We start from the raw sequence: 14,165 nt of genomic DNA on the forward strand, positions 1-14,165 counted from the left end.
GAGAGAACAATGTCAGCTCTTTCTCCCTGACACATTCAAATACTTGACACAGAGACATAGAAGGAGGAAAACTTATAGCCTCCCATGGTAGTTGGACTACAGTTCTAATTCTGAGCACCACATTGCAAAGAGAAGCTCCGTTGTGACTCATTTTGTGACTTGGGGGAAAAAACCCACTGAGTTAAAAACAAAAGTAAGAAAGGCCCAGGTTGATTCTTCCCGGTTTCCCTCCTAGACTGAGGGGAATAGCGGGCAGAAATGTATAAATATCTTCTTAGGATTTGTTTTTTTCTTTTTCTTTTTTGGGGAAAATGGCACCCTAGTGCAAGTTACTAATTTACTCATTTCATAGAATTGTTGGTGTGTGGGGAGGTTTCGAGTAGATTACGGAAACCCCCTCTCCCACAGCATCATAGAACTTCAGTGACCTCTCCTCCCAAAGGACCATAAAAAGTATGAAGGTAGAACAGAGAATTGGAAGGGATCTTAGCATGAGGAATGTTGCTGCTGGAAGAGACCTTGAATATAGTCGAAATAGCTCATCTTTACCCTGGACTTAAAAAGTTACCTTCCTCACAACCACTCCACCAGCTTATTATCCCCATTTTATAGGTCAAGAAATTGAGGCTCCAGTTGGCTCCGTGACTTGCCCAAGGGCCACACAACTAGTAATCCTGGCTAGTTAGAAGAGAATCTTGCACGCCCTATCATTTCACAGATCAGGTAACAGAAGTGACCGGTTCAAGGTCGCTGACCTCCCTGGGCTGGACAGGGAGAGGGGCTATTGGCAAGAAAGGGATGCAAGGTGGGGCCCCTGTGGAGGCGGAGGGTGGAGTGGAGGGGACAAAGGGCGGCCCAGGGGACCGCCCGGGGAGGGCGGGGAGCCCCGCCCCCTGCAGTCCCCGTGGGCCCCGGGGCCGCGCTCCCGGGAGGCCTGCGTGGCAGACAGCGCGCGGAGGGGCAGGCGCGGCCCCGGCGGGGGAGGCGGGGGCGCGCGTGCGCGGCCCCGGCGGCGGCGGCGGCGGAGGAGTTGGTGGTGGCGGCCGCGCGGATAAGTTGCGTCCGGGACTCGGGGGCTCCGGCTGCGCCGCGCTTCGCCCGCAGGAGCCGGTAAGGCCCCCGGGGGCTTGGGGAGACTGGCGGAGGCAGTGGGGAGGGGCAGCCCCGGGTCCTTGGGGGCCGGCCAAGGAGCTGGGGCGGAGGAGACGCCTCAGGCTTGGGGCAGCGGGAGAACCCCGCGCCCCCTCCCCTATTTCACCCCCTCCCCGCAGGGCTCAGCGCCCGGGACCCCCCTCCCCCAAGGCCCCTCTCCTGAGCTCTCCCAAGCCCCCCGAGCCTGGGCGGTCAGCGCCCCGGGGGCGGGGCGGCAGAGGGGGGGGTGCAGAGGGGCGGCTGAACTTGACCCTGGCAGAGCCTGGGTGTTCCTGCGTGTCTGGGTAGGTTTGTGCATGTTCGTGGCGGTGTGTTGGTGGGTCTGTTTGTGGGTGTTTGTCCGTCTGTTGGTGTGTTGTCTGACTGTGTGTCTATTTGTGTCGGTCGGTGCCTATTTGTATCTGTGTCTCAGCGTGTGCCTGCATCCGTCTGTGTTTCGTTGCGACTGTGTTCGGGTCTCAGCGTCCATGTGTTGTCCCCATTCCCTCCATCCAGGCGGGAAGGGGCTTGGCCATTGGCCAGTTTCCCTCAGTGCCTACAGCTCCCAGCTGCTCCGGGCCGAGCAGAGTCCAAGATTCCTCTTCCTGTGCACAGCCCCATTGCCGTGTGTGCTGGATGGGGGGAGGCTCCCAGAAAGAGAAGTTGGGGTTGGGTTTTTGTTTTCCTCCATAAATGAGAGAACAACGGTGAAAAGTAAACTTTGGAGGGGACTATGGGACATGGCAGGAGGGACACACAGACCCACACTACTTAGAGACAAACACTGTGTTAAGATTCACACAGGTAGATAGTTATAAAAGCTGGTTCTGTTTTCTCTGGGGCTGTAATTCAGTGTGCTTTCCTCACAGTAGGTCTGTGACGTAGGTAGGGAGAGTATTTTTATTCCCGTTTTACAGATGTGGAAAATTTGATTCAGAGAGGTGAAGTACTTTATCCATTGTCACAACACAACTAGTAGGTGTCAGAGCTGGGGTTTGAACCCATGGCTCTTGACTCTAACTATATACCATGATGGTCACAGGTGAACACAAACACAACATGTTGAGACATAGGCACACATGCACAAATAAAGACACTGGGACGCACAGACACAGAGATATAGATGGGTTTATGTATACTCAGGTACCTGTCTATTTCCCTTCCATCTCAGTTTACTGTCATCACCTGGGGCCTAGTGGACCTTTTTTCCTTGACCCTTTGTTTGTTGGTCGTGTCATGCTCAGGCAGAGACTATCTCTCCCTGGGTCTTCTTTACTTGTATGGAACTTTAACCTGACCTGTATAAGCTTCTCTGATCTGCATTTGTATAATTGTAAAATAGGCATCAAAAACTCACCCTGCCTGTTAACAGAGTTGTCAGGAAAGTGCTTTTGTAAGCTGCTTTGCTATAGAAATGTGAATTGCTTTAGAACATAGAATATTAGAATTGGAAGGGAACTTAGCAATCATCTAGTCTAACCAGCTCCCTCTTTTAACAAGGTTGCACAGTTGGTAAGTGGCTGGGCCAGGCCTTGAACCCAGATCTTCCGGCTCCAATCCAGGGCTCTTTTCATTACACCAGAATGCATTTCTTGTAAGTAGAGCCATAAAAACTGGGTAACTATTCTATAAGTTAGTTGTCCAACTTTTGGGAAGCAGTACCCATGGTATTACTTAGGGTTCAAGTCCCAACACTGCCACTTAACTAACTTTGTTACCTTGAGGAAGTCACTTAGGACACCTCAGTGTCTTCAAAATGGGGAATTATAATCCTTCTACTAGGTTCCTCATAGGAATGTGAGGACCAAATGGGATAACAGATTAGAAACTCTACAAAGTGCCATAGAATTGTCCCCTTCCTTTAGTGGTAGAACCGCCAGAAGGTTGGCCAGCAGGTGATGATGTATTTTGATTCCAACAAGTTTTGAAATCTGCTTTTGAGGGGTAAAATTTGTATCTACATTAGCTGAGGGAGTGCCCACACTGATGAAATCATGGGGCCTTAAATTATTGAAGTTATATTATTATTATTCACAGATCTCTTGTTGCTTTTAAGATGACCTGTTGTCTGGTTTGCCTGTGTTTTTGTACAGTGGAATGTTTCAGCTTTCTTTAAAAACAAAAAACAACAAAATTGGACTCTTCCAGAATTGGGGATAGGGGCAGAAGAAGTAATGACAGGCAGAGGGCTTGCTGTGAGAAGGAGGGATGCTTTGCATATGCAAATGTGATACTTGAATTAAAAAACAAATGGGACTGCTTTACGGGGCCACAGTATGCTTAGATGGATGACTGTGGCTTCTTTAAAAAAATATTTTTCCAAATGGAAGGAGAATTATTGTTGTAGAGCAACTGTAGGCAGCGTGGTATACACAAAAGAGCATGAATAAAGAGTTCTAGCTCTGGCTTTGTAACTGCCTGTGTGACCTTAGGTGAGTCAGTTCCCCTTTCTAGGGCCTGAATTATCTTTTTTGAAGAGTGAGAAGATTAGGATAGGAGATGGCTTCTAAGGTACCAGCTCTAAAGTCTAGGATCATCAGTTGGGGAAGGCATGCTGTCTTGGCTAATTAAGGAAGCTGAGGGTATGCAGTTCAACCCCTGGTAAAACTGGCTGTACGGCATGGTGGGAAAGAGACTTGGATTTGTAGTCAGTGTGCTTGGATTTGCTACTTAATACTTTTGTGATCTTGAGCACAATATTGTACACTAATTCTCAAACTTTTTTGTCTCGGGACCCCTTTGTACTCTTAAGAATTATTGATGACCATACCTACCCCACAGAGTTTTTGTTTATGTGGTTTATGGCTATAGATATTTACCATATTAGAAATTAAAACATTTTAGTATTATGAAAATAGTTTTGACCTTGTGGACCCCCGAAAGGGTTTCAGGGATTCCCAGAGATTCCCAGATCACTGGATATAGTGGGTAGGGGCACTGGACTTAGAGTCAGGATGAATTGGGTTCAAATCCCATCTCAGATACTTACCAGCTGTGTAGCTCTGGGCACATCACTTAACTTCTTTGTGACTTAGTTTCCTCATCTATAAAACAAGTGGGCTGAAGTCTATGAGCTCTAAGATCCCTTCCTGATCTATATCCATGATTCTATGATCAAGTTATTTTCCCTTTCTGGTCTTCAGTTGCCTCATTAATCATTTTGGACCAAATGAACTTCAGAGTTCTTCCATCTCTCATATACCATGATCATAGGTCCTTTAAAAAAACAAAACAAAACAAAAAAGTCCTAACATTCTGTATTCTAAGGGCCGTTCTATTCTAACATTCTTTGATTCTCTAAATCACAAATGATTGATTCCAAAGAATGTGAAGCAAGTGTTCCATGTCATCTTAAAAAAAAAAAGCCTAATTCCCTTAAAAAAAAAATTACCCTTCCCCCCCCAAATACACAGCTCTTCTCTGTTTGCTGGAAACTCCACCTCCCCCATCATGGCACAGTCTGTCTTCATTCCCCCCAAATAAAATACAACTCTGGGGAGGGGTAGAGTGAGTCACTCCCTGGCAGAGATCCTCACTGGCAAAGGTTTGGGAAGGTTCTTGCCCAACTTCCCAGAAGAAAAGGCACAGGAGGTTGGAATGCTCTCTGTGGTTTGTGAAGCTCTGTGGTCCCGTCAGCTTTGGAAATGACTGAAAATGAGAGTTTAAAAAAATAATCCCTGAGGAGCAACCAGAAACAAGGCTGCCCCAAGCCATTCTCCCCTGCCCCACTCCATTTCTTTATTTCTCTCCAGTGAAGTTATTTGCCTGTAAGAAGACATGAACCATTTTGTATTCTTTGCCATCAATCATTTGTGATTCTTAGAGTCTAATAATATAGTGGAAGTGGCCTTGGAATGCAGTCAGTGTTAGAGCTGAAAGACACTTTAGAACATAGGATAAGTAAACAGTATACTAGCCATGTCACCCTCTACTCAGTTAACTCCAGTGTTTCCCATTTACCTCCAGGATCAAATAGACATTCTTCTGTTGGGTATTTTAGACTCATCACATCTCATCCTACCTTTCTGGACTTCTTAAATATTATCTCCTACCCTCCTCTCCACATCTCCCCACACACTCTACAGTTCAGCCACACTGGCCTCCCTGCTGTTCCTCTCACATGACACTGGATCTCCTGTTTCCATTTCTTTGCACTGGCTGTCTCCTGGCAATACTTTTCCCTTATCACCTCCAGCTCCTGGAATCCAAGGTTGCCTTCAAGCCCCAGCTCAAAGGCTGTGTTCTGCAGGAAGCCTTTCAGTCCCCTCAGCTGCTGCTGCTTTTCCCTCCAAGGTTACCCTGTGTCTACTTTACATGTATCTTGTATATATCTGTGTAGCAACATGTTTTCCTATTTAGAATATAAATTCCTTGAGGGCAGGGCCCTTCACTTTTGTCTTTGTATCCTAGATATTTGGTAGGTGCTTAATAAATACTTGGGGCAGCTAGGTGGCCTAGTGGATAGAGTGCCAGGCCTGGAGTCAGGAAGACTCATCTTCTTGAGTTCAGATGCAGCCTGAGACACTTATTAGCTATGTGACTCTGAACAAGTCATTTAACCCTATTTACCTCAGTTCAGCATCTGTAAAATGAGCTGGAGAAGGAAATGGCAAAGCACTCCTGTATCTTTGCCAATAAAACCCCAAATGGGGTTACAAAGAGTCAGACACAACTGAACAATAAATTTATAATTGCAAACTTGATTGACTGATAATATAGTGGAAGGAGACTTGGATTGAGACTCAGAAGGTCTAGGTTCAAATTCTCCTATGCAAATTATTTGCTTCAGCTCCAGTTTGAATGTATGATGAAGAAGCCAGACCGAATAATCTCTTAAGAGTCGTTTTGTTCCTAACATTCTGTGTTCTAAGGTCTCTTTAAGTTATAACATTCTGTATTTCAAAGTTCAAACATTTTGGGTTCTGTGTTCATACATTCAGTGTTTTAAGGCCCCTTCAAACTTTGACATACTATATTCCATGTCCCAACAATCTATATTTTAAAATTCCTTCTAGCTTAGAAATTGTTTGATTCTATAACATTGTCCCTATATATAATCTTTTAGAGGGGATGGAACTGTTGGGGCAGTGGCATATAGTGACAGTGTACTAGAATTGGGATCACTCCCTGGGGTCAAATACCAGCTCTGCTACATAATACTTAGGTGACCTCAGGCAAGTCACAATCTCTCTGGACTTCAGGACCCATTTCTCAGCTAAACTTTGTATTTTCTCTTTCTCACCAAAGAGAGAACACTTAATAAATACTTGTATTATACCTCTAAGATGAGGTGATTGGATGAAATTATTTAAACTCCTTTCAGTCCTATATGTTATGATCCTATGAGCTAGTGTCAGAGCTGGGATGATAATCTGGGTCTCTTGAGTACCAGTCCTGGGCTCTTTCTACTATCTTGATATGTTTCCTTGTTTGTTCATATCTTAATTCATTAATCTTGTAAGAAGTGTGCTTTGCAATTTGTTTCTGAACCTCTCTTAAAGTTTCCTTTGCTGTTAAGTGGAAAAGGTATTTCTTTCCCTCATAAGTATATTCTGCAAATTGACGAACATTTGCAAATTGCTTTGAGATACACTAATTTAAGGTGTGAAATAATAGATCTTGCAGGAAGGCACAGCCACATTTCTGGCATTGATTGATTCTTTCCCGTCTGGCCTGTGATTTGGGGAGGTAAAAATAGTACTTATTTTCATCTTTTATCTTTTATCCTGATGCCATCCTTAAAAAAGATGCATACACATGCCACAGAACTCTCTTGGGCCATTATCATTGGCGATGTTAAAGGTTCTTTTTAGATTTGACCAGATTCTGTGTTCCAAAGATCCTTCTAACTTTAACATTCTGTGTTCTGAGGAATACTGGAATGGAGTTAGGAGACTTGGGTTCTAGTCCTAGCTCTGCTATTCAAATGTTCTCTCTCTGTCACTTTAAGTTATTTCTCTTCTCTCTGGGTTTCAGTTTCCTTAGCTATAAGTTGAGGAGTTTGGATTATATTTCCCCTAAAACCCTTTTATGTGTCCTCTTGTTCTGTGTTCCAAGTTACCTTTCTGTGCAAATGTTCCATGTTTTCCGTTCCAGTGTTCTATGTTCTCAGGACCTTTGTGACTCTGAGATTCTGTGACTTTGTGGACTGAAAGCATTTCTGGAATGACTGCTGGCCTGCCGGGAGGCATCTGGGCACCATGTATGTATCTGTGAGTGTCTGTGCTTGACTGACGAGAAAGCTAAACTGTGGAGGAAAACTCACCTATACCCTTAGCACCTGGCTGCCTCCCTTTACTCTGTCATATTAGAGAGCAATGAAATTCGTTCATGAAAAAATGTTGGTTTAAAGAAAAGAAAAGAAAACTAAAGGTAGATGACTTCAGCCTTTCCTGTTTGAATTTAGTGACGTAAACACAATCCTATGGTTTGGCTAGGTCTGAATTAAGCAACATTTTTGTGCCTGGCTGCCAGACACAGATTAGCAGGATTTACATGCTACAGTCAGTCATTAGGGTAATTTCCTGTGACATTAAATTTGGAAAAATGAACTTGGGGCATGATCTAGCAATTCGACATCTGTCTCTCTAATGGGGCTTCTGGTGTGAAAACAAACACACCCACCCACCTCATTCCAGGCTCTGCAGAAGTTGTCATGAGCTTTGCCTTCTTTTTCCACAAGCTTGAGGTATAGTAGAAAACCTGGACTAGGTCAAGAGATTTGGTTTTTAATTCTAGCTCTACCACTTATGAGCTGTGAAACCTTTTGCAAGCCTTTGAACTATCATCATCATCATCAGTAATAATAGTAAAAAAATCAGCAAACACTTACTAAGCACCTACTATGTGCCAGGCATTGTTCTAGGTGCTGAGGATAAAAGGGTAAAAATGAAACTGACTCTGCTCTCAAAGAGCTCATATTCTGTTGGATTGCCATGTTATCCTACAGGATTGTTGTAATAATAATAATAATAATGTTCCATTTATGTAATGTTTTACATATATCATCTCATTTATGATGAAATGAGACAGTAGAATGTAAATTTCTTAAAGGCAAGGGACTGTTTAGTTTTAGCCAGTGCCTGACACATGATGTCGCATCATTAAATACCTCTTGTTGCTTTCAACTTTGAGAGGTTAGGCTAGAACAAGGATTCTTAACCTGGGGTCTGTGAACTTGTTTTTTAAATAACCACATTTCAGCATTACTTTCCTTGGTAATCCTTTGCATTTTATTTTATGCTTTTAAAGGCATCATTCCATTAAGTCTTCACTATAGGCTTCATCAGACTGCTAGAGGGGTCTGTGACACAACAAAAGGTGAAGAATTCTAGAAATAAAGGATGTGTGTTGTCTGGGAGGTCCAGCAAGAAAGGTGTAATACCTAAGGGCAACTCAATATAGAAAGGAAAGAGGGGTGGCTTTAGAACCACGGTACTTGGTTTTCAATCTGTCCTCTGCCTTATACTATGTGGATGACTTTGGACAAGTGACAGCACCTCTGGGTCTCAGATTCCTTATTGATGAGCCAGGGCACAGACTGTGTTTAGAAATGAGGTGGGTTTCTGAATCTGTTGAGTGCTGGATTCCCTGTAACAGCAGAGGTGATGTACAGCTCCCTGTGATGCTCCAAAGAGAAGAGCCAGAGGGCCTCTAAGTTGTCCCCTGTCATCGCTGCCTGCAGTCAGCTTATCAGAAATGAACCGGGGGGCACTGGGGAGTAGCATCGTCTGTTCACATCACGCCAGTGTGGAAACTGGCAGACGTGGCAGACCTAAATTTGTGTATTTCCAGTGCCGGGCCCATATCTAGTCATTCCCTGTATGTCTTGACAGGGCTTCTTGGTGGTGTTGTTGTTTTTTCCCAGTGAATCATAATATGTTAAATTGTCCTGTTCGACTCTCACATTTCTTGTTCTAACATTTTATGGTCTAAGGTCCTTTCCAGATAACTTTTTGTTAAAATTTTTGGATATCCTGTGTTGTAAGGTTCTTTCCAGGTCTGACATTCTATTTTCTAAATTCTTTTGAGCTCTTAACATTCTGTGCATTTATTAGAGCTGTAAAGGGACTTTATCTTTGTTCCCTAACATTGTTAAGTTCTAAGGTCCTTCCATCCCTAACATTCTCCATCCTAAATTCCTTTAAACTCATTGTATGAATCTATCAGGATGATGGTGTCAAACTCAAATAGAAATGAGGGCCATTGAGCTGTCCATGTGGATCCCTGTGGGCTGCAGATTGACTCAGTTTTAAAATGTAATGTTATCTATGGTTTTTATTTGTTTTGTTAAATATTTCCCAATTATATTTTAATCTGGTTCAGTCTGTACTCTGAAGGCCTTGTGTTTAGCACCTTGACTGTAAGAGACTTTAGAGACCATTTTGTATAATCCCCTAGTTTTACAGATTAGGAAATTGAGGCTCAGGGATTTAATTGATTTACTTAAGGTCACAAAACTAGGGAAGGGAAGAGTCTGGACTTAAATCAAGATCTCCTGATTCCCAGTCCTGTGGACTTTCTGATCATTGGCTTCATCTTTAAAACTTGAACTAGGCTCTGTCTTACTTGAGGTGTGTGAAGGGTGACCAAGGGCATCTGCACTGGGGCCCCAAACTGGATCCAGATGCCGCTAATTCTTCCTAAATTGCCTTCCCCAAAATAGAGAGGAACAAGACAGCAGCTGCTCGGTAAGAGGCAGAATGTAAATGTCTAGACACTCTCAAAGTCCCCACAGTGTCTTGGGTGGGGGAAAGTATAGTAATGAGCTACTTTAGCCTTTGTCCCCTTCATTTCCTTTTTAAAAAAAGTTGGACTTTAACATTTGAAGACGAATACTCTCAGAGTAGAGTCCCTGGGTATACAACTAACCTTAGTAACAGTACTTAATTCAGGAGGCAGATGTTTTGTTAATTATTTACACAGTGTTTGCTGTAGTTCACTGCTCCTTGCAGAGTCTGGCATAATCAGAGGTTGGGACCTGTGAGCATCTGTCTCTCACAGATGGGGGGTGCTGGGGAAGGGGGGAGCAGCACAACTAGGTGAGAAGTCCTCTTGTTTCCTTTCCAAAGCTTCCTCTGGCTCTGAACTGGCAGAAATAATCCCAAAGACCTTCTCTCACAGAAATACTGTGTTCACAATGGGCATGAAGAGTGCGGCTGGAATAATTGAATTCTGTTCAATCATTTAGTAAGTATTATATGCAGACCACTCTGCTAGATGCTGATTAGGACATGGTTCCTGTTCTCGTGGAGTTTACAAGTAGGGGGAGGTTGACACAAACTCAGGTAATGGAAATACATCCTCTGTGCATTAGAGGGAGCTACAGAAAAGGAGTGTTCTGTGAGATCTGAGGGAGAATGTTCTTTTTGATTGGGGGGAGTGGGAAGTCAGGGAAGACTTCATGGAAGAGGTGACAGGTGAGAATTAATGGGGACACCCGGTATCAGAGGTGAAGAGGCTAGCCATTGCTGGGAGAAAACCTCTCAGAGCAGGAAGCTATTTTAGAATACAGAATATTAGAAAACGGGACATCATTATGCACCCGGGAACAACCAGACATCTATGTACAAATACTCATATGAAGAACATTAATTTATTCATATAATTTTAGTTTTTTAAGGGCACACACTATTTTGTTTTTGTATTACCAGTGCCTAGCACATGATAGGAATTGAATAAATTTCATTGATTCATGCTACATATACATAATAAGACCTTCAATTTCACTGTTGTAGGGAATTCCATTCATGTACTTGGGCAACTTTGTAACCTGTGGATACACTGAGGAATACACAGAATGTATCAGAACCTGAATTTGAAGTCAGGTTTTCCTGAATCCAAGGCTAGCCCTCTATCCATTAAGTTATGTTATCCCATCTGTGTGTGTGTGTGTGTGTGTGTGTATACACATAGTGTATATCTATATCTGTGTGTATATAATTGCAGTATGTATGTATGTATGTATGTATATATTGTCTGTAAGCCTATGCTCAGAGGAAGCAAATCCTGGGTGAGTCAGGGGGAGGCAGAGAGGGCGCAGTGGCTCCTGTTGAGGAAATTCTCCTTACCAGTGGTGTCAAAATCAAGAAGAATTGGGAGCGGCTAATCAGTACGTAAGGATCCTGTGGACTGTATATTGACTTAGTTTTAAAAAGTGATATGACCTATATTTCATTGTATTTTTTTGTATTGTGTTTCATCAATTACATTTTAATCTGGTTCGGAGGCTAGGGAAGTGTTGGGGGCCCCATCAGGCTGTGTGTTTGACACCGTGGCTCTTCATTGTTCCACTGGATTCTTTGATTTAGAAATGTCCTGCTTCAGGCTGTCACAGTAGATTACAGTTTGTTTGAAGTTTCTGTGAGATATATCCTGGTCTTAGGCCCATAGAAAGTCATTGCCAATCACTGTGTCATGTTGTTTTTAAACTTGGTGGGACATTGACCTTATCAGGTGGAGTAGAAGTCACATGGGAGAGTAGAAAGTTCTCTACTAGATTTCGGGGATCCCAATCCTAATTCAGGCTCTGCTTCTTACTTATTTTGTGCTGTTGGCAAGGCACTTACCTTCATTCTCCATCTATAAAATGAGGCTGGTGAACTAGGTAGTCTCAAGGGTCCCTTAAGAGCTAACATTCTATGTTCTCATATTAGCACCTATTTAGCAAGAAATTGGGCAACTAGGTGGCTCAATGGATAGAGTGCTGAGCTTGGAGTAAGGAAGACTTATCTTCCTGAGTTCAAATCCAGCCTGAGACACATAATAGCTGTGTGACCCTGGGCGAGTCACTTAACCCTGCTTGCCTCAGTTTCCTCATCTGCAAAATGAGCTGGAAAAGGAAATGGCAAACCAGAAAAACCCCAAATGGGGTCAGAAAGAGTCAGACACAACTGAAACCAACTAAACAACAAAAGCACAAATAGGATAAGATAAAGATGAGGCCTGTGATTTCATTGATACGGTGAACTTGTAGATAAGAAAATTTCCTTTACCAATGCAGGTTGGAACCTTCTTTACCATTTATAATCTAGCACTGAGAAGTTAAATGACTTGCTCAGCTTCACCTAGCTAATATATGTTAGAGGTGAAACCCAGGTCTTCCTGGCTTCAAGGCCAGTTCTCTATCCACTGTACCATTCATACTTAGCATGAGTAATGCTCTTAGCAAGAATGATGAACTGAAATGCTTCTTAGCAAGAGTAATCAGTGAAAATAGGGAGCTACCAGGTAGTGATTGATTTTCGAGTACCCTAATCCCCACACCTTTGAGCCTCAGGTGAATTTCTTTCTGCTCTTACCCTACAGTGACAGCCTTCCCAGAGATGATTTCCATAAGGCTGATTGGAGGACACCTTTGGTGCCCCTAGATTGCTAGACACCTCTGCTCATAGTCTGTGCCCTGAGGTTCTGTTCTGCCTTGGTGTTCTATGGTCTGAGATGCCTTTCCTTTTGTGTTCCAAGGTATCTCCTAGCTGTTTTCTCTTTAGAAACTTCTGGCTCCTTTCCTACTACCACCTAAAAGAAAGTTGACTAGAACAGGGAACTGAATCTGGAAATCTATACAATGAAAGCTTCACTTTCACACTTTGAGGGAGCTCAGACCAGCCTTTTGCCCTATAGAGGGTGAGCATTTTTCAACAGAATGTGAGACCACTAACTGAAAAAGAAGCTAATGTGTAGAAGCACTATAATGATAAGTTCTAATAATCAGATGACATCGGGTTAAAATATTTACAAACAAATGTTACATAACAATGGGGGAAGAGAAATCTATGAAAGATGTTATGATGGGTACTCAGAAGAGGTGAATGAATTTTTCAAATCACATCAGGTAACAGGATTCCTAATCTAATATTAAAATCAATAATCGCTCTCACACAGCCATCTTCTTCACAGCAACATAGCTGCACGTGAAGACATTGTCTCAAGCAGTGGGGTCAAATTCAGCTAGAAATACATTTCTCCCCATAGACTGCATATTGGCTTAGAAAAATACTGAACATTATGTTTTACTGTCCTTTTCTTTATTTTGTGCAATATTTCCCAGTTACTTTTTAATCTGGTCCTGCTGTTTGACCCTCTGGTCTAGAGGATCTCAGAATGATAAGCTATACCATGAATTAGGAAACCATATCAAATCTCTCCTTCCTCCTAATTTTCCCTTTCTCTTATTCTTTCTAATAAATGAACTCTCCCCTGCATGAGGGCGTATTGAGAATACAATCAGCTGGATAAAAGGAAAGTCTCAGTTTCTTCATCTGCAAAATGGAAATAGTAATACTTAACATTTTCCACATTTTATTCTCCTTCATACACACTATAATCTAGCCTTAGTGACTTATCTACTATTCCTAAGCCTTTATACTTGCCTTTCCACTAGGCCTGAAATGCTGTACTACCACCTCTGCCTCTTATTTTCCCTACATGACTTCCTTGAGGGCAGGTACCCTGTTTTTAACCTTCTCTGCATTCCCATTAGGGCAGCTAGGTAGCACAGTGAATAGAGCACTGGGCCTGAAGTCAGGAAGACCTGAGTTCAAATCTGCCTCAGACACTTACTAGGTATGTGATCCTGGGCAAGTCACTTAATCCTGCTTACCTCAGTTTTCTTATCTGTAAAATGAGCTGGAGAAGGAAATGGCAAACCACTCTAGTATCTCTGCCAAGAAAACCCCAAATGGGGTCTTGGAGAGTTGGACAAGGCTGAAATGACTCAGTAACAAGCATTCCCATTGCTTAATACAGTGTCTAGTAAACACTGAATAGATATCTGTTGACTGACTGTTTACCTCTCAAAGCTGTTGTGAAGAAAATGCTTTGTAAACCATAAGCCTCTACAGCTATTGCAGCATTATTGTCATTATGATTCCAGGCTTCAGAAGCGTTTTGTTCATCTTGATCTCCTTTTGAGAACATAGAATCTTCCATCTACTTAGTATGTATGTTGCAGGTAGCTACTTATTTATATGATATCTCCCACACTCACTGGCAGCAGGGACTTTTTTTGTGTATCTTCATATCCCCAGTGTTTT

The 14,165-nt window shown here is 42.9% G+C and overlaps 1 protein-coding gene across 2 annotated transcripts in view; it reads left to right on the plus strand.

Annotated features, from left to right (window-relative positions):
* The first annotated feature begins 1,030 nt into the window (after positions 1 to 1,030).
* LOC114047350 (serine/threonine-protein kinase Nek6) overlaps positions 1,031 to 14,165 on the plus strand; it is a 127,236-nt gene continuing 114,101 nt past the window's right edge. Inside the window, exon 1 of one of the 2 annotated variants that reach the window (XM_027868156.1) lies at positions 1,031 to 1,110. The gene's annotated coding sequence lies outside the window, so the exon portion shown is untranslated. Of the gene's footprint in view, positions 1,111 to 10,302; positions 10,321 to 14,165 lie in introns of those variants that run through there. The other variant, XM_027868157.1, reaches the window with a different exon arrangement.

The sequence above is a fragment of the Vombatus ursinus genome, unplaced genomic scaffold (genome assembly GCF_900497805.2).
Source record: "Vombatus ursinus unplaced genomic scaffold, bare-nosed wombat genome assembly UNPS02014786.1, whole genome shotgun sequence".
In the NCBI taxonomy this organism is placed as follows: Eukaryota; Metazoa; Chordata; class Mammalia; order Diprotodontia; family Vombatidae; genus Vombatus; species Vombatus ursinus.